Below are 22,286 nucleotides of genomic sequence, written 5' to 3'. Positions count from 1 at the left end.
ATATGTCTATATATATGGTATGTATATGTCTATATATATGGTATGTATATGTCTATATATATGGTATGTATATGTCTATATATATGGTATGTATATGTCTATATATATGGTATGTATATGTCTATATATATGGTATGTATATGTCTATATATGGTATGTATGTCTATATATATATATATATGTATGTATATGTCAGTATATATATATAGTATGTATATGTCTATATATATGGTATGTATATGTCTATATATATGGTATGTATATGTCTATATATATGGTATGTATATGTCTATATATATGGTATGTATATGTCTATATATATGGTATGTATATGTCTATATATATGGTATGTATATGTCTATATATATGGTATGTATATGTCTATATAATGGTATGTATATGTCTATATATATGGTATGTATATGTCTATATATATGGTATGTATATGTCTATATATATGGTATGTATATGTCTATATATATGGTATGTATATGTCTATATATATGGTATGTATATGTCTATATATATGGTATGTATATGTCTATATATATGGTATGTATATGTCTATATATATGGTATGTATATGTCTATATATATAGTATGTATATGTCTATATATATAGTATGTATATGTCTATATATATAGTATGTATATGTCTATATATATAGTATGTATATGTCTATATATATAGTATGTATATGTCTATATATATAGTATGTATATGTCAAGCTATATAGTATATGTCAAGCTATATAGTATATGTCAAGCTATATAGTATATGTCAAGCTATATAGTATATGTCAAGCTATATAGTATATGTCAAGATATATAGTATATGTCAAGATATATAGTATATGTCAAGATATATAGTATATGTATATGTCAAGATATATAGTATATGTCAATATAGTATATGTATATGTCAATATACATAGTATATGTATATATCAAGATATAGTATATGTATGTCAAGATATAGTATATGTCTATGTCAAGATATATAGTATATATCAATATATATAGTATGTATATATCAATATATATAGTATGTATATATCAATATACAGTACACGTATCTATATATAGTAAGTATATGTTAATATATATGGTATGCATATGTTAATATATATGAGGTATATATATATATATATATATATATATTATATATATATATATATATTGTATGTATATGTCAATATATATTGTATTATATGTCAATATATATTGTATGTATATGTCAATATATATTGTATGTATATGTCATATATATATATAGTATATATATGTCAATATATATATAGTATGTATATGTCAGTATATATATATAGTATGTATATGTCATATATATATATATATATACATATATATATATATAGTATATGTATATGTCATATATATATCTATATATATATATATATATATATAGTATGTATGTGTTAGTATATATAGTCTGTATATGTTAGTATATGTATATAGTATGTATGTGTTAGTATATATAGTCTGTATATGTTAGTATATATATATAGTATGTATATGTCATATATATTCTGTGAAGAGGCTGGTGAGTGAGCAGTGTTATGAGTTTGTGAGGTTCCTTTAGTGGAGGACAGAGCTACCTCTCTGGTACTTGTGTCTAGGAAAATATTCCCAATGCATTCTGTATGATAGTTGGAAAGACATTCTGCCACAGAAACCAAGCTAAAAATGTGAGATGATGTCTTCCAGACCCTCAAGGTAAGCAGTTCCCCCAAATGTGTGCTGACCCTAATCTTGATGACTCATCCAATCCACACCAGCCTGGAAAACAGGTGTAAAATAATACATAGTGATGCATACATGCACACTCAAATATGTGTATTGACACGACAAATGGCACATAACAGCATCCATTACACTCTTGAAGTGGTTGGTGTTAGGAAGGGCATCCAGCTGAAGAAAACCATGCCAAATCAGACTGGAGTCTGGTGCAGCCTTCCAGTGTGCCAACCCAGTCAAAACATCCAACCCATGCCGGCATGGACAACAGACATTAAATAATGATGATATATTTATATGTATTTATATATATGTAAATGTATTCATGTGTATATGTATTTATGTGTAAATGTATTCATTTGTATATGTATATATATAGTTTATATTTATATATATATATGTAAATATATTCATGTGTATATGTATTCCTGTGTATATGTATTTATATATATAATGTATTCATATGTATATCTATTTATAGATATATGTAAATGTATTCATGTATATATTTATTTATATATATGTATGTCATATTTTGTGTTTTCAATGTTGGCATGGGTTGGACAGTGTTCACCAAGACCTTAATCAGTTCTTTGGTGGAGTTGGAATTCTTGATGGGTTGGTGGACCATTTCTTGCCAGACGTCTCAGGGATTATTTTTTTTTATTATTGGATATACTTCCTAACATGAATTTCTTTGCAGAGTGTACTGGGTGCATTTTTGGTGACACAAGTGCTGGAGGAGTTGTCATGCCTTAAAACTAAAGGGTCATTTTAGTCCCTTCCTAACTATGTATGGGTGGCATTGTATCAAGAGGATTCCCATATCTGAGTCTAGGACATTTACTCCCCATGGACAATAACTAACCCCCCCCCCCCCGGACAATAACTCCCCGAGGACAACATGATAATTTAAAACTTTAATATATTGGAGAGGAGTTAATTAACCAAGGAGAGTAATTATTCTAGGGTTGTCGTCGGGGTGGGGGTGGGGATTGTTCAATGGGGCTAATTGTCCTGATACGCCCATATCTATGCGTGCGTGCACGTGTGTTATATGCGTTATGCCTGTCAATATATGTGTATTTATATTTGTGTACGATTTATACTTTCTCTCTCTCTCTCTCTCTATGTATGTATATCTGTATGTGTGTGTGTGTGTGTATATATATATATATATATATATATATATATATATAATGTCTGTATGTATGTGTGTGCGCGTGTTTAAGAGTGAATAAACAGTGGTACTTGTATGTGTTTAGATAGAATCTTCTCATTGAAAATCAACTTCTGCACTTCCGATTATTGACCTAAAATAGTAAATCACTCATCACTTCGTGTCACTTTTATTAGCATCAGTTATCAAAGTCTATAAACACCTATTTAGAACATCTATAAAGCGAAACCCAATGAGATAAAACGAGGGCAATCCGACTGCATGCTGAGTTGACGTATAAGATATTTATGTAGTCTTCCTTCACCATTTAAAGACATGCATGTTGCTCGTTCCATAGCGACTTTATTTTGTGTCATTTATATTAACTTTGAGAGCAAACATTGCTTCTACAGTAAATCCTTGTTAGGTTCTTTCAACTCAGCAGAAGATCAGTGTTGTATGATATGGTTTGGTGGCTTGAATGCTACTTTGTACTTGAATATAATTAACGTTAATGTAAAAGCAACCAACTAGTAGACCGTCAGGGTTGTCTCTACAGCCGGATTTCAAATCCCGTTGTAGCTGAGTTCGCCTTTTATTTAATCGAGGTCTTTAGTTTAAAGTGACAAACTGACAGAATCGTTACCGTGTCGGGCAAAATGCTTAGTGGCATTTCGTCCGTCTTTACGTTCTGAGTTCAAATTCTGCCGAGCTCGATTCTTTTCCTTTTGTCTTTCAAGGTCGATAAAATAAGTACCAGTTGAATACTGGTGTTGATGTAATCGACTTATCCCTTTCTCCGAAATTAGTGGCCTTGTGCCCAAATTTCAAAACACTTATTCTGTAGTCAGTAAAGTTGATTTTAACCCACTCCCTGGCGAATATAATGTCGTCAGCTTTGTGTTAGTTACATCAAAAGAAATAATTAGGACGGGTTGACGTGAATAACATAATCCATGGTCCGTATGCTATTTATACTAATGTATATTTGGATCACTTTCGTTCATGTTTTTGGAGTCTTTGACTACTAAAATACTTAGGGAGATTTTTGGTTCAACTGACTAGATGTCATTCTTGTAAAACTGTTCAGTGTCCCCAATCATAACAATTGTCAGTGCAGGATGTTGACCCAACAAAGCCGTTTCGATTCCAGGTAGTTACTTATGGGTTTGGCAGAGGCATAAGCATCACCGTTTCTCTTTACACTTTTATAAATATAGATAAGACCTTTCAAGATGAATTTAAAAAATTAATAAAAAAAAACACACTGTTGCTTTAGTAAAATTAATGATAAACTTGGTAATGAGTATTATTAAAACGCGTTCCTTATTTTCTCCATGTTTGCTATCAAACTCATTTTAATATTGCTGTCTGTCCTCAGTATTCTTGGACCAATTCTCTTCAACCGATTCGCCTGATAGTCCATTTTCTCCATTCTTTTGTCTTGTCTCATCCTTCTCGCTTGTTTTTGTCCTTCACCCCTTCTCCTCTTGCTTTCCCCATCTCTTTCCCTTCATCGATCTTCACACTTTTCATTTATCTCTTTTCTCTTCCTGCCTAACTTAATTTTCCTTCTGTTTCTCCAATTCTTTCAGTGCCTTAAACTCTCTCTAATTAACTCGCATCTCTAACATCTTTCTCTCTCTCCTTTTTTTTTTTGCTGACTATTTTCATATATTTATTTTCCTTTGGCCCTATCTCTAAGCTTCTCCCTAGTGTTTTCCATTTTTTTTCTCTCTCAAGCATTCTCTCTTTCTCAGAGAGTTCATCACCAGTACTTTCCATAGCAACTTCTAGTTCTGTCATCCTTCATTCTGGCTTCATCTTTCTTTCCTTCTAGCTCGAATTCTTTGCATCTCTCTTCCAATCTCTCTCTCTCTCTCCATACCTCCTCAATTTTTCTTTTCCCTTCGACTGTTTTAGGCGTCTAACACCCCATCTATGACTTTTTTTCCCCTTCATTCTTGGGTAATTTTTCTCAGATTATTTATTTTACTATTATCTCTTTTCCCTTTCTCTTCATTGCATGTCTAGTCACTGTCTTCTACAATTTTACCCCCACCTTTAACAGATTCTCGCATGCCTCTTTCGCTCTTATTATAATTGTCACTCGCATTTGCTTCATTTCGTACTATCTCTCAACCCCATCTCTGCTCATTCACCGTATTATCTTTATCTATTTTACCATATTTTATCCCGCCCCCTCCTCAATTGCACTCTAATATGAAGGTTACGCTTTCACAAACTTATTATTTCCATCTATTGATATATGTCTATCGATCATCGGTCGCTGATTTTGAAAGTCACTAAATCTATTCGGATGATCATCCATCCCTCACTCTTATCTTTCGTTTATTTCCCTCGCCCCACTTCTATTTTTTCCTTCAACCGCTCACACAGACACACTTTATAGCATGCATGTGGTGTTTACACGCTCACACATTCATAAATTTTGAGCGTGCTTTAACGTAACAGTTAATACTATATAACCTTATTACATTGTTGTTGGTGCGTGCAGGGCGCACTCTTGCTAGTGTTGTGTGCTTCTCCTCCTCTCTTTGTCTTTGCATATTTACATACACTCACGCACATCCTTATACTCCGAGGTGGCGGGGGTGATTGGCACACACACACATATGTATACGTACACCCCCTCCTCCCGACACATCTTCCTAATGTGTATATTACTCTGATATAATATCTCTAACTTAGTAGTATTCAAACACATCTACGCGCCTGCTTCTCCTAAACATCTATGTTTAGACTTTAAATGATTTTTATACTGTGGCTCGAGAAAACTTTACCCTGCACAGGTTTGTTTTCTTTATTAAAACATCTTTTAACATGTTAAATTTTTTAAAACGAATTATGTAAATTGTTCTCGTGCATATTACTTGGACATAGCTATTGATATTTCATACGCGCATATTGGTTTTTAATAGTGCAAGATAATAATATATTATGGTTGTATATGTTTGCCACTTCCAACACCAAATGTATCGCCTGTACTGGTTGTTCTCTCATTTTCGGAAAACAAATGCGCCTTGATTAATTAGAATAATAACCAGATATTCTCGTGCATATGGTTGTTTACATTAATGCTTCATATTATTGTGTGTACATATGTACATGCTTACAGTAATATATTCAGTCAGCGCCCCCCCCCGTATATATATATGTATATATACACCTCTCTCTCTCTCTCTCTCTCTCTCTCTCTCTATATATATATATATATATATATATATATATATATATATACACACACACATCTCTTTCTCTCTATATATACACACACATACACTGTACAAACAGGGGGTAGAATGCTCAAGTATAGTAGTTTGTTCGGTTGAAGCTAATGATTCATTATGTTGTTACTCCAAGTTTCTTACTCTTGTTCAGCTTGAATGAACTGACAACCGTATATTTTCGTGTGTATTGCTTGTTTACCTTAATGCATGCACGCTATTGCGTATCTAAACCCAGGGATATATGCAATCAGCACTCATACGCACGTTGTACAAACGGGAGTCAGAGTACTCAAATCTGATAGTTCGTTCATTCGAATCTTACGATTTACTATGTTGCTACTCCAAGTTTCTCACTTTTGTACCGACGTTTAATCAGAATGGAACTGGCAACAGCGAGAAACTCGGAGTTATGACGAAGTGAATCATCAGCTTTAACGATAGATAGACGTATTAGACACAGACATTGATATTAATAATAATAATGATTCAATATGGTTACGTTAATTATTTCCATCGCTTTTTCTCTTAGAATCGCATCTCTTCAACAAGAAACTAACGACATCTGACAGTCATTTCAGATTCATTGTTAAAATTTCGTCTGCAGTTCTTCTTTGACATTTATCATCATATAATTAAACACAAGCAAAATGAAAACGCACAGCCTGTTTTTTCTTTCTACATTGGGTATTTTTAATAATTAATTCAAATCTTTTCCTCGTCATTGCAATTAATTGTCTATCCAGTGTCGTCGAAGTGAATAAACGACAGGGGTTGGAAGAAGAGTAACACCTTTTTCGGAAAGGAAGCGGGGATCCTTTTTTTTTTTATCTCGGAAATTTTCTCTATTTTATTGCGATCATTTCCGTTAATAACTCGGCCTGCACGTTAATCTTGTCGATCGATCATTTTGTAATGTTTAATTAATAATAAACATGCATATATATATCTTAATTATATGTGCATATGCTTCCGTGCACACATCCACATGTAAGTAGGGGATGAGTCAGGGAACCAGCCTGCGAAATCTGCCCGCTTGGTGATGTTGATGATACACTTTCCAGAAAGTTCGCTCGGATCCTTCGTTACATTTGTATTCCTTTTTTTGTTAACACCCCCACAAGTACAAGGTGCTTTTTTTTTCTTTCCTGGTTAAGTACTTATGAGAGAAAGGGAATAAAAGAATCATATGCGGTTATAATCGTTCCTCATTTTTGTACATTGTCCATTTTAAAAACTAAGCTTATATAGTAATGTACTGTAATACATATCCAGAGGAAAAATAGCGTTTATTATTCCGGAGAAATAATATTTCCGTTATTGTACATAGTAATGGTCACTGCTCGAGTTTGAGTCAATTTTTCCTGCTCCATTTCGTTCTGGGTAACGTTGCACCCACGAAATATATATGGTTTGGCTTAGGTCCTGTTTGTCATTTTTATATGAATTGAGTGAGTGGGCGGCTACAGCTAATATTTTAAACAATACACCGAGCTGACATCGATCTTGAGCTTAATATTGTGTAGCCTGCGTATTTACGTCTTCTTTATCTAGCAGTAAATAGTTTTTTTTTTTTTACGGTTTTGTTATTCATTTGGAGGCTGTCAAATATGTTGTGCTTTTAACAGGATGTTAATGCATCTTTCACGTAATTTAAGTTTCTCTTCGTTGTGTGGGAAATGATTTCTTAATTAATTAAAGGTGCTTGGATGAACTGTTGGGTTCCTTTTCATTATGTGTGTCTTTCATGTTTAATTTGGATTTGTTTTTCACGTAAGCTTAATAGAGGGGGCTAGAGAACATCCTTTTTTAATGTCAGGGACGAATTGTAGGTGCATAGAACGAGTTCCTCTGTACTGAAATTCATAGCTGTGTCACTTTTATTAGATTAATCTTTTAGTCTTATTTTGGTGACTTGTGTGTATTTTGGTAATTCAGTATGTTTTAATAAGCTGTCCGCATAATATTTAAAATTATACAGCAACGTTTTAAAAAAAAAAAATCCTTTCCAGGTACGACGCCTGGAATTTTGCGAGGAGGTGCTAAGTCTCCGGTGTTCAACTAGTATCTATTTCATCGACCCCCCGAAAGGATGAAAGGCGAAGTCGACTGTGGCAATATTTGAACTCAGAATGTAAAGAGCCGCGATGAATTTTCTTCGACGCGCTTATTCTGCCAGTCTGCCCCTTAAATAATAATAATAATAATAATAAGGGGTTTCAAATTTTGGCACAAGTAGAAGGGAATTGCATTGACCCCATTGCTCAACTGGTACTTATTTTTATCGACCTCGAATGGATGAAAGGCAAAGTCGATCTCAGTGGAATTTAAACTCGGAACGTAAAGACGGACGAAATACCGCTAAGCATTTTGACCGGCGTATTAGCGTCTCTGCCAGCTCGTCCCCTTAATAATGATAATAATAACAAACGGTACGGGTACAAACACGATCTCCGTTATTTTCTGTTTAAGCATTCACAGTTTTCGGACATTATTGTTATGGTGCAATTAAGACTGCAAATAATAGGCAGGCTCTGTATGAACATTTATGTAGACTATTCCCATACTAAAGACAGATCATGAGACAGCAAGACGGAGAGAGGAAGGACAGTCGTCCTCTAGTGCAGGTGTTAAGGGGTGCCAAGTTTTCTCCCTCGCCTATGATTCCTGATAATTAAGGTAGAAGAGTGGCGTTGAGAAACCTTGCTTTGCTACTGCCCACGCTCAATACTTTACATCTGCTAGCCGTGAGAAATTTGACGTCAGTCGGAGCCTGGCTTAACCAATGGCAATGTATAACCAATTTAATTAGGGAGACGCAATCTTCAGAATCAGTTTAGAACATTTAAAACTCTGCAAATTTAGCAAAATCGTACAGTTTTATAGTTAATATGATGAAGATCCATAAAACTTTAAAAACTTGCTAGAAAATATAAAATTATGTATGTGGATGGTTTTTACGCGAGTACATACGCATCTACATTCACATGAACACAAGCACACCCATAGAAAGGCTGTGTGGTTAAGAAGTTTACTTCGTAACCACGTGGTTCCGGGTTCGACCCTACTGTGTGGCATCTTAAGCAAGTGTTTTCTGCTATAGCTATAGATTGATCAATACCTTGTTGAAATTGGTAGACGGAAACTGTGCAGAAGCTCGTGAATGTGTGTGTGTTTCTATGGTTGTGTGGATGATCATTAAAATGTATGTCAGATTGTGTGATTGACTAAATTCCTTGAAGTCTGTATACTCCAACATGACTGAAATCAATAAAATATAAATGTATATATCTGTTTTTCACTGGGGGGAAAAAAACTTCACTGAGTGTGCATTCGACATGATGATCAAGCTTATATCTCTGCTCTATTTCATTTATTTTTATCTGTCTGTTCAAGGTTTACTCATAACTTTGAACAATGTAACCTTGACTTAAATTCACTAGAGATTGTAACCGTATTGAAACAGGTCTAGAGATGATGAGGATGGAGAAAGAAATAACATACAATACATTGTAAAGATTTGAATCATTCATGCTAAGGCTTATATTGAAAACTGATTCCTTCTTTTCTAAAATTAAAATCAATAGCAGAAAGAAAATGACCTGTCAAATGGATAAAAAAAAATTGTTTGTGTGTGTGTGTATGTATGTATAATCTTAGTATTTGGTAACACTGCAATAAAGATATATATTTAGATGAATAATAACGATTTCATTATATGTAATTATATAAACAATATTTATTGATATGTGTATTGTAAACAAAATGCTGACCTTGTTTTGACTGGTAAGCAGCTGGGATATCCCTTATGTAATATAATATAGATGAGAAATGTTTACTGATTTTTGTCTAGCAACTTAATGTTATTTGATATATATATATATAATATATATATATATATATATATAATATATATATATATATATATATATTATGTGTGTGTGTGTACTTTAGTTGCTTTTTGTATCTTTCTGTGCTGGTATAGGTTAGGTAGGTGCTTGTATCAAGTAGTATTTTAACAGCCAGATGCTTCTTGTATTGCCAGTTCTTACCTGTTAGGGATGTTTTTTTTTTTTTATTCTGCTACTTTAAGAGTGGAGAGCTATGAGGTGTAACCTTCGCCAGGATCGTAAACACGACAACACTGTTTATTTGCTCTGACATTCTTATGCAAGAAGCAACCTTCATGCAGACACATATACACACTTACTCTTGCAACATGTTTCCATGCTGATCCACACAAAGCAGTAGTAGAAAAAACTTGACCAGATGCCCTTCCTGTTGTTGATCCTTAGCTGTTTTCAAAGGAATTTAATTCCACTGGTTTTTGAAGGTACAGAGTAATCAGTCATAATAATGTTCAGAAGGAATGTAGCTGCCATATCACTGTTTTGCTCAGATAACTAAATCCCTAGGGCACTGGTTCTCAACCAGGAGTCCATATAACCCTTAGGGACCCAAATGACCTTTGGGGTCCATATAAGATTTTATTGTTAAAATTTATGTGCAATAAATTGGTTGTACTTCTACAATACTCAAAATAGTTTAACAATATTTAATTATGAAAATATAAGATTGTTTAAACATCAAAATGTCTATGAAGGTCCTCCTGAGTAAAATAGGAATCAAAGTGTTCCATAGGTAAGAAGTGGTTGAGAATCACTATCCTAGAGTGTCAACATTTGCATACATGCACACCATACACACACCACACACATACATGTATCTCCTGCACACACAAAATGAAACTTCCATAGTTTTCATTTCATATTTCTGCTTACAAAGCATTGGTTGGCCCAGAGCCTTAGCAGCCTCTTGATCCAAGAACTCCACAGTAGGGCCGAACCTGAAACTACATATATGAATTTTATATATATATATATATATATATATATATATATATATATATATATATATATATATATATATATATACTGGGCTTCCACAGAGCTTCTGGCTACCAATTCCATTTACAAGACATTGGTCAGTCCTAGTGCTGCAATTAACCAGGTGCAGGCATGGCTTCCCAGCTTCATAGTTTTGGGTTCAGTCCCACTGAATGGCACCTTGGGCAAATCTGGGCCCCAGATTTGCTAGACAGAAGCTAAGAAAAGCCCTGTGTGTGTGTGTGCGCATGTCACCTTGTCTTGATATTACAGGATAGTTTTAAACAAAAGCTATCATCATACAAGCTATATCATTTGTTTCCAGTCTTCAACAAAAACCTATCTAGCCATGGGAAAATATTACCTTGTTTGGAAACAGTTGAGGGTTGGTTGCATGTAGGACATCTGGCTGTAGAAAATCTACCTCAATGAATTCTATCTAATGTATGCAAATATGGAAAAGTGGATGTTAAAAAAAGAATGTTGATGATGATTAACCATTTAATTCTTCCATAGTATTATGTCTTCTGTTACCAATTTCTTTCTTCCATCACAACCCTCTTCCATTTTATTTTCTATATTCATGATTAAAACCATTTCCATGATGTTTGTATTGGTTCTCTTAAATAATTTCTTGCTACATTAGCAATGCTGTTATAGGCTTGTTCATGTTTCTATTAAATTATAATAGCAATACTTAATTCTAATGGTTTGGTGTTGCCAATACATTCATGATTTCTTTGGCTCGCTTTTCATTTTTCTCTTTTATCTCTTCTGTTCTCTTTTTTGTTTTTTGCTTTATTGTATTTTCCCTGTGGCTAGACATGTTATTGCAGAACATTGGAAGTGAATGACACTGCTTGTATGACAGTGACACTCATTTATGTCTGTTGCACAATATCAAGATGAGACACTTACACACATGCTCACGCCACTTACACACATGCTCACGCCACTTACGCACATGCTCACGCCACTTACGCACATGCTCACGCCACTTACGCACATGCTCACGCCACTTACGCACATGCTCACGCCACTTACGCACATGCTCACGCCACTTACGCACATGCTCACGCCACTTACGCACATGCTCACACCACTTACGCACATGCTCACGCACTTACGCACATGCTCACGCCACTTACGCACATGCTCATGCCACATACGCACATGCTCACGCCACTTACGCACATGCTCACGCCACTTACACACATGCTCACGCCACTTACACGCTTGCTCGTGTCACTTAGGCACTAAACTTAAATCCATATATTTATTTACCAAATCCACTCACAGGGCTTTGGTTGACCCCAGGGTTATAGTGGCACACACTTATCCAAGGTGTCATGTAAGACTGGATCCCAAACTTCCTATGATATCTTGTTCATTAATTAGCATCAGGTCATTCCTATTTGAGCAGACCTAGGGTTAAAAGAGATTTCAGCTTTGACCATCCATTTTCATTATTTTATTTACTATTCTTTTTGTATGAGCAAACTTCCTTGTTTTAAAATGATCTAAATTAACACCTATGTAGCTGGAATGTTGCAGGAAAGTATTGCAAGATAGATTCTTCAAACTGAGCCGATAGACAGAAGGCATAGGAGTAACTCAAGAATGAGTTTGTATTATGGAACCAGAGGCAGTCTCAGACAGATTCATATTAAAAGGGTTAAGAGAAATTTGCTTACTGTTTCTAGTAAGTCGGTTGACCACTTAAAGGCTCTTTTGTTGGCTCCAATGTTTTATGTGGTTTACATAAACCTAACATGGTTAACTCAAATCACTGGCTGTAGTTTATAAATATTATGGTTGTGTTTCTCACCATATGCTGCTTACAATTGTGACATTGTACATGTAATTTTAAAATGTTTGTGTTTCATCATTTTTGTAGAAACTTATGCTAATAATTGTTTGTTTTAACTTCAGAGGTATTCCTTCTCATTTAGGCGCCCATGAATAGATTTGTTAATTACCTACCATAACATTACTTATGCTCTCTGTCTTTCGTTGTGGTGTGGAAAGCCTGCTATTACTCTTTTATATTTTATCATTTTATATTCTTCCATGACAGCATGATTTACATGGTTTTTTTTTACACATTACATGTTAGTGTATTTGTATCCTTGTAGCAGATGTTTTCTTATTGGATTTTATTTTAGTTAGATTCGGGACCTACTTTTACTCTAGGTCAATGAAAATGTAAATTACTTTACTCAAGTGTGTAAAAATATCCCCACTTCCTGCATCATCACATTGCAGGATTTTCTCTCTTCATTTCATCAAGACCATCAGTCACCATCGTCATTGTTTTAATGTCCACTTTTCCATGCTTACATGGGTTGGATGGAGTTTATTGAGACAGATTTCCTATGACTGGATCTCCAACCTATCACCAATCCTTACCTGTTTCCAAGCAAAGTAAGGTTTCTCCCTATAGCCAACATGTTTTTGCAGAATATTGGAATTGAATGACATTCATTTACAACAGTCACATGATATCAGTAGAACACATACATACACTTACACTTGGTTTGGAATCATTGCTCTCAAATATTACCTCACCACATTCTTCAATGAGGCTTTTTCCTTTTTGTTCTTTTCTTATCTCCATTTTCCTTTCTTCTTGTTCTTTTCTTTCCTTGCCTTGCAAGTTGTTTAGCAACCTCACAAGAACTGGTGTCACAAAAAAGCATCCAGTATATTCTGTAAAGTAGTTGACATTAGGAAGGGAATGCAACTGTAGAAACCATACTAAAACTGACATCAGAGCTTGATGTGGCCTTACAGCTTGCTGGGTCCTGTGAAGCCATTCAACCCATGCCACAATTGAAAACGGATGTTAAATGTTGATGATGATATATACATATACACGATAGGCTTCTTTCAGTTTCTGTTTAGCAAATCCACTTTAGTTGGCTTGAGACTGTAGTAGAAGACATTTATGCAAGGTGCCATGTGGTGAGACTTCTGCATGAAAAAGGAGCATTATTAACATCTATATGAAAAAGGAGCAGTATTAACAGTTCCACAGAAAAGGCCTAAAAAAAAAAAGCATTGAAAAAAATGTAGTGAAGTAAAACTAACATGTCTGTCATTGACCAATGTTTTCAGTAAATATGGTAAACTTGTGCCATATTTTTGCCTTACTAAACCTCTTCAGCAAAGCATGCACCTTACCATACACAAAATTACACTAACTTCATTATTGTTTTCCTGTGAGGATGTCATCTAAGAGTTATCTATGCTCGGAACATTAAAAATTTTTTTATACCAATAAATGAATATCCAGTGTAAATCTACTTAGTGATTCCTTCATAACCCTTTGGTCATTGCTTTATTTCATCCATTAAATCACTATATAAATAGTTATGAAGGTATATGGCTTAGTGGTTAGGGTATTCAGCTCACAAGCGTAAGGTCGCAAGTTTAATACCTGGTGGTGTGTTATGTTCTTGAGCAAAATGCTTTATTTCACATTGCTCCAGTCCATTCAGCTGGCAAAAATGAGTAGTACCTGTATTTCAAAGGGCCAGCCTTGTGTCATTCTGTGTCATGCTGATTCTCTCTGAGAACTACATCAAGCATGTGTGTGTCTGCGGAGTGCTCAGCCACTTGCATATCAATTTCACGAGCAAGCTGTTCTGTTGATTTGATCAACTGAACCCTTGTTGGTGTAACTGACAAAGTGCCAGTTCGTAGTTGTGCAATTCCTATCTCACCTCTTTTTAGATATAGTTATATTGAGACTTGCTTTCATGTCTAAGTGTGTACATTACTCTTTATTTACAGCAGATTCTCTCTCTCTCAGCTTTTATGTCCATTAGTACTGTAGGAAAGAGAACAGTGCTTTAAACTGCTTCCATTTGTTCCGTGCTATAGAAAGTGCATTACTGCTACTTTCATTCCCATCACTAATTTGGTTGTGTTATCTTAAATTAATTTAGGTAAGAATTGTGATGTGGCATAGTTGTGAAATATAAACATAGGTTAATTGACAAGAGAGCCTTTATGCAGCTATATAACTTGCTAGACATACTAGTCAGTTCTTCCTCAAATTCTGTCCTACTGTCTTCTTAAAAAGAAACATGTATTCAGTAATGTAGACTTATATATCAGGTCATTAAGAATGAAATGTCTGATTTTGAGCTGAAAGTTTATTTTACTTTATCTCAAAAAGCAATGCAGTTAATCAAAGTATGCACCTAAATTATCAACACAGTTTTGCCATTTTATTGGTAGCTTATTTATGCCAGCAGCGAAAAATTCTGGAGAGCAAGAGGTGATGAAATCACGAAAGCTGTTTTTGCATCTTCTTCAGATTTGAAATTTTTCCTTGCAAAATGTTGTCTGAAAAGCATGATAGTCAATTGGTACAAGATCTGGTGAATATGGTGGATGACAGTACTTCGAAGTTCAGTTCCTGTAACTTGAATAACCTTTTTTGTGCAACATGTGGTCAAGCATTGTCTTGCAAGGAAATTGGCCTGTCTCTGTTGACCAATCTCGGTTGTTTAATTGCAAGTTCACTCATCATTTCATCCAATTGGTTGATGTATACATCTGCTGTAACTAACTTACCGGGTTTCATGAAGCTGTAGTAGATAGCACCAGCACTGAACCGCCAAAGAGACACCATTAGCTTTTTTTGGTGAATATTCTTATTTGGATTGTGGTTTGGCACTTCGTCTCTACCCAACTACCATGCAGAATGCTTGCTATTGTTGAAAAGAATCCATTTTTCATTACTTGTAACAATACAATGCAAAAATGGTTTGCTTTTATGTTGTGACAGCAAAGAACAACAAGTTTCAAGATGATGTGTCATTTGATGCTCATTCAGTTCGTGTGGTACCCACTTGTCCAGCTTCTTTACCTTGCCAATTTGTTTCAGATGGACCAATACAGTTGGAATTGAAACCTCAAACCTTGCTGCTAACTCACGCATAATTTGAGATATATTCAATTCTACTACAGTTTCCAGGACACCATTATCCACCTTGATTTCAAGTCTACCATGGGGCTGATTTTCAAGAGTAAAGTCACCAGACCGGAAATTCTCAAACCATTGATGTACAGTGCACTCATTCACCACATCTTCACCAAACACCTCATTGATGTTTTGAGCTGTCTGAGATGCATTGGTTCCATGACAGAACTCATTCATAAACAACACAAATTTTTGATCTATCCATGGGTTCATGAAAATTGATTTACAAGAGAAAGCTCACAATGTAATCAGATACTATGAATTGCATTTCAAAAAGTGATGTAATTCTTCAATATTGTAAAACAAAGAATTGTCAGGATAAAACATTAGAGTTAACAACTGTCAAATTTAGTGTATTAGAAATCGGACTTTTCATTCTTAATGACCTGATATATTCTTATAGTCTTTTTACTAATTTAACCCATTGAATTCCTGCTCTGCTGGGACGCCACCTTGAAGGATTGAGTCAAATCGAACTCCCAGTACTTATTTTTTAAAGTCTGCTACATATTAAATTAGTTTATTTTTGCCAAACTGCTAGGTTATGAGGATGTAAATAAACCAAGGGTTCTCAGGTGTTGAGAGCCATATACATGTAGATATGAATTCATGCATATACATTCATGAGAGGTTTTATGTAATTTCTGTCTACATTATTCACTTACATGTCATTGTTTGGCCCCAGGGTGTATAGTAGAAGACATTTGCCAAGGTGTTGCATTATGGGATTAAACCTGAAACCATGTAGTTGCAAAACAGCTGTCTTGATCAAAAGACCATGCCTGATTAGCTGGAAAAAAAAATCAGGATGGTCATGGATTGAATGCCCTTTATCCTAGATCTACATGATCAGGATTGACCGGGGGCTAAACAATAAAAATAATATGGGCTATGAGTGTGCTCCTACAATCTCATAGGGTCTGTTATAAATAGCAGCCAAATATCCTTCAAATACCATTCTAACATAAGAAAGTGTATATAGTCTTAGACATACTTGTATCCGTGTGTGTGTATATTTCTGTGTCGGCATAGCTCTGTGGTAACCAGTTTGCTTCTCAACCCCATGGCTCTGGGTTCAATCCCACTGTGTGGCTCCTTGAGCAAGTGTGGATTTGCTAGACTGAAACTGAAAGTCTGTCATATATATATATATATATATATATATATATATATATAATTCATGTCTTTGTGTTTGTCCAGTACCACCATCACCACCACCACCACTTGACAATTGTTGTTTGTGTGTTTATGTCCCTGTAGCTTAATTATTTGACAAAAGAGTATAATAGAATAAACACAAGGTTTGACAAAAAGTACTAGGGTCAATTCGTTTGCCTAAATTCTTCAAGTTGGTACCCCAACAAGGCTACAGTCTAATGACTGAAACAAGTAAAAGATTATATAATAGGTAGATATATATAATCATCAGTGTGTACATGCATGTGTATATATATATATACTCGTGTGTTTATATACCTACATATGTGTGGATAGATATTAAAATCCTCATGATGTGTATATGCACATATGTATGTATGTTTATGTATACGCATGTATGTATATACACTACTCAGTTCTACATACAAGATGGTCATTCCTTGATCATAAGTTTATTCAATCAAGACTAGAGATTGAATGTAAGATCTATGGGGATTGAAGCAAAATGAGTAAAGGTGCATTGAGTGTGTTAGATTAACTTGTATGAAAGACAAGAGCATAATTGAAATAAGGGTGACTGGGTAATATGGGGTTTGGCTGAGGAATGTAAGGGCGGGGGATGTTTTATGAAAAAGTGGTGGGTACTGATAGGAGGAAGTCATACTGGAAGAAGTGAGAGAAAAAAAAAAACTATATGAGATGTGGTGAGGTTAGATTTCAGGATTCTGTACCTAACAGATGAAATAACATAAGTTACTGATGAGTTGTGAAATGTTGTGTGGCATATATTAATGGAATAACACATTTTAACAGCTATGTATATGTGTGTGTGTGTGTGTGTGTATATGCATTTTTTTAGTGGCTACATATAAATATATATATATATAATCATTGATGTATGTACATGTGTGTGTGTGCACATGTATGTTCTTATATTTGAATGCATGTTTGTGTATATAAATACATTCATGTATGTATATATATACACACACATTATGTATATACATACATGTATATAATATGCATGTGTTCATATGTATATGTGTGTGTATATAAAAGTATATATATATATATATATATGTTTCTTTATTAGCCACACAGGGCTGCACACAGATATATATATATAGAGAGAAAGAGAGATAGGTATATATGCAGATGTTTAAATGTCTGTATGCACATTTCTCTCTCTTCCCCATCTCTTTATATTAATATGCGTGTATATACATACTTGTATGTTTATATGCAATTTGGTCATATTTCTGCTTCGTTACGTATTCATAATGTATGCATTTTTGAGATATATTTAAATAAAATTCTCATCTCAGAATTCAAGCTGGTCATTAAGTAAAAACAAAGTCATGACTGTCAGATGGATTTGTGACTATGTATGTGAATTGATGCTTGAATATATGTTGGTGTATGTTTGCATATGTATGGATAAGAGTGTTTATTTCATTGACATATGTGTGTGTGTGTATGTGTGTGTACTTAAGGATATGAGTATGTGCTTCTATTTTATGTATGTGTATGTATGCATGTGATAGTGTATATCTCTTCATTCCAGGAAGCTCATCATTTCATTATCATGATCATTGGTTAATGTTTTCTATTTATTTTCCATACTGGCATAGTTGGACAGTTTGGCAGGAGCTGACGAGCTAGAAGACTGTGCCAAGCTCTAACATCTGATTTGGCATGGTTTCAATGACTGGATGCTCTTCCTAATGCCAACCATTTTACAAAGTGTACTGGGGGTTTTTTATTTGGCAACAGCACCAGTGAGATTACCAGGTAACTTGCAAAACAAGACCCCCTCAAATAAGGGATTGTAGTATTGAGGGAAGTGACTTTAAAGCTGAAATGAAGAATCTCACTGTGTCATAAACAAGAAAGAGTGGAAGAAAGTGCAAGTTTCTTAAAGCAGCTTTTCTACAGTTGGATGCTCTTCCTGTCACCAACCCATACCTGTTTACAAGCAAAGTAGTATTTTCCCATAGCCAGACATGTTTTTATGGAAGCTTGGAAATGAATGCTTGTGTGACAGTGATGCTCATTTACACACAATGTCAAAACAAGGAGTGAGACACACACACACACACACACTTCCTGTGACCTTCAGTTTGGTTCACTGCATGACCACAGGTAGCTTTGTGTGTGGCCTGTTTTTACATGCATTATTCATGCTGCACTTGTTTGTGGCAATACCAAAATTTTGTGTGACCTTATGCTTATTTAGCTTAAAGTTACTGTTAACTATGGGTAATGCAGGTAAGAGAACCAATAGTGTCAATGTTAAATATAAACGCCAATCCTTATTGATTCAAGATAAAGTAGAACTGTTGAAAAAAAAATTGGACTTTAGTATTTCGGTACGTAAGCTGTGTGATAGTTATGACACATGGAAGTATATAATTAGTAGGTGAGAGATTGTCGATGAATTATTACATGATCACAGATGGTCCTAACCAACAAAACAGTTAATCCATCCAGGCTTTGGAACCAAAGATGCCATAAAATCAGTAGTATACTTGTAGTATTGCAAGATCTCAGAGTATATTGTTATTCTCATCTCATTGAAGATGGTGGAATCAGTGAAATCATTAGAATGTTGAACTAAAATGTCCTTGTTTAATCTTGTTTTGTCTATGTAGTGGGATAAAATCCCATTGAGGTTAATTTTTGTCCTTTGAAGGTTGTAAAATTCTTACCATTTATATCTGAGAATATTCAGTTAATTTTTAGTATAATCCTCTCCTATTCAAATTTGTGACCTAGTGCCAATAGGGATGTGAGGGTGGGTGGGGGAACATTTTTGTATTATTATTGTCTGCAGACTACCTTGTCAACAAATGACAGGGATCTTCTCTTTGTGGCTGGTGACTTCAACGGATATGTTGCACAACATCCAAGGAGCTTCCATTGTGTACATGGCGGCTACGGATTTGGTTCCTATAATGAGGAGGGAACCAGGCTGCTGGAGTTTTGTGATGCAAATGATCTTATGATCTGTAATACTAACTTCAGGAAACCTGCCAGTCACCTGTTCACCTACCAGTCTGATGGATATACTAGTCAGATTGACTATGTTTTCGCCAGGACATGGGAAAGATAACTATTTATAAATGCCAAAACTTCCCCAGGTGAAGAATGTACCCCACAACATAGATTAGTAGTTAGCAACTTCAGGATCTGGGCTAAATGGCTGCCCAGAAGACGACCAATATAGAAAAGAAGGGTCTGGAAGCTTAAGGATCCTGTGAATGGACAGAGATTTAGAGACCTATTACTTGAAGATATAGCATCACATAATGTGGAGGACAGCTGGAGGTTCCTACAGGACAACCTGTTGAGGGCTACTGACCAGATCAGTGGCTGGTGCAAAGTTGCCTCTAAACCTAAGGTATTGTGGCAATGTAGTTGACAAGGCCATTAGGGAAAAGAAATGGGTATGGAAGGACTGGAGGTGCAGTGGTAGCAGGGAACGGTATCAGATCTCCAGAAGGGAAGCTATGAGACAGGTTTACTTAGCTGGAGGGGAAGCAGATAAGAAAAAATTTGCCAATGTTCTGCATCATGAGGACCAGAGACTTGAAGTGTTTTGTATTGCAAGACAGTGTGTGAGAGAGAATTTTGATGTCATGGGAGAGAAATGTGTCCACATGGATGATGACTCACTTGCATTTAATGATGTTGCAAAGAGAGAGACCTGGATATGCCACTATGAAAGGTTGCTAAATGAAGAGAATGAATGGGAGAAAGAGAGTCTGCCAAAAGTCAACCCAATAGAGGGACCAGATATTCAAATTGACAGTACCTTAGTAGATAAAGCAATTAAAGGTACAAAGACCAGGAAAGCCCCCAGCCCATCAGGAATCACTGCAGGGATGTTTAAAATATCTGGTGGTGTCAGCTATAGTCTAGTCACCTGTATAGTCAACCAGGTGATACACGAAGGAGTCATACCTAATGACTGGTGTAACAGCACCAGCACCATAATCAATTGCTACAAAGGTAAAGGTGATGCATTCGTTAGGAATAACAACAGAGGTATCAAATTGTTGGACCAGGTGATGAAAGTCATGGAGAGGGTCATAGCCCAATTAATTAGGGAGAGAGTTAGATAAGATGAGATGCAGTTTGGGTTTGTGCCAGGGAGAAGCACCACTGATGCTATATTTCTGGTAAGACAGCTGCAGGAGAAATTCCTATCCAAAGATAAACCTCAGTACTTGGCTTTCGTTGACATGGAGAAAGCCTTAGACAGGGTCCTCTGATCCCTTATCTGGTGGTCACTGCATAAACTAGGGACAGATGAGTGGTTGGTGAGAGCTGTACAAGCCATGTACAGGGATGCTGTCAGTAAGGTGAGGGTTGGCAATGAGTATAGTGAAGAATTCTTGGTAGAAGTAGGTGTTTACCAAGGATCAGTCCTCAACCCCCTCTTATTCATCATAGTCCCCTAGGCAATAACTGAGCAATTTAGGACATGCTTCCCCTGGAAGCTCCTCTATGCTGATGACCTTGCTCTAATAGCTGAGTCACTATCAGAACTGGAGAAGTTGCAGGTGTGGAAGCAAGGTCTAGAATCAATCTAGCAAAGACCAAAGTCTTAGTGAGTAGGAAGGCAGACAAATCATAAATCCCTTTAGGTAGATGGCTCTGCTTGATCTATAGAAAAGGTGTAGGTAGAAACTCCATGAGATATATATGATGTAAGATATGGATACATAAGAGGTGCAGTAATGTCAAAGGAAGGTTAACTAGGAAGATAGTTTTTGTGTATGGCAGATGCACAGGGGCAATAAACACTGAAGATGTATAGAAAACAGATTCCATCACATACCAGGGAGGAAAATATACTAGTTGATAGCATCTGTTACCTAGGTGACCAAGTCAGTAGTGGGGGGTGGATGCTCTGAGATTATAGCTGCTAGAATAAGAATAGCCTGAGCAAAATTCAGAGAGCTCTTACCTCTGTTAGTAACAAAAGGCCTCTTGCTCAGAGTGAAAGGTTGACTGTATGATGCATATGTATGAACAGCAATGCTACATGGCAGTGAAACATGGGCTGTGACTGCTTAGGACAT

The 22,286-nt window shown here is 35.4% G+C and overlaps 1 protein-coding gene across 5 annotated transcripts in view; it reads left to right on the top strand.

Moving 5' to 3' along the window:
• Nucleotides 1-22,286, top strand: part of LOC115223178 (protein FAM13A) — a 288,109-nt gene that overhangs the window by 5,278 nt on the left and 260,545 nt on the right. Inside the window, exon 1 of one of the 5 annotated variants that reach the window (XM_029793632.2) lies at nt 5,589-5,727. The exons of the other annotated variants lie outside the window; for them this stretch is intronic. The gene's annotated coding sequence lies outside the window, so the exon portion shown is untranslated. Of the gene's footprint in view, nt 1-5,588; nt 5,728-22,286 lie in introns of those variants that run through there. 5 annotated transcript variants of the gene reach the window in all.

This window comes from Octopus sinensis, linkage group LG2 (assembly GCF_006345805.1).
Source record: "Octopus sinensis linkage group LG2, ASM634580v1, whole genome shotgun sequence".
Taxonomy (NCBI): domain Eukaryota; kingdom Metazoa; phylum Mollusca; class Cephalopoda; order Octopoda; family Octopodidae; genus Octopus; species Octopus sinensis.
Note: the sequence above shows the minus strand (reverse complement) of the source record. Positions and strands in the feature narration are given on the sequence as shown.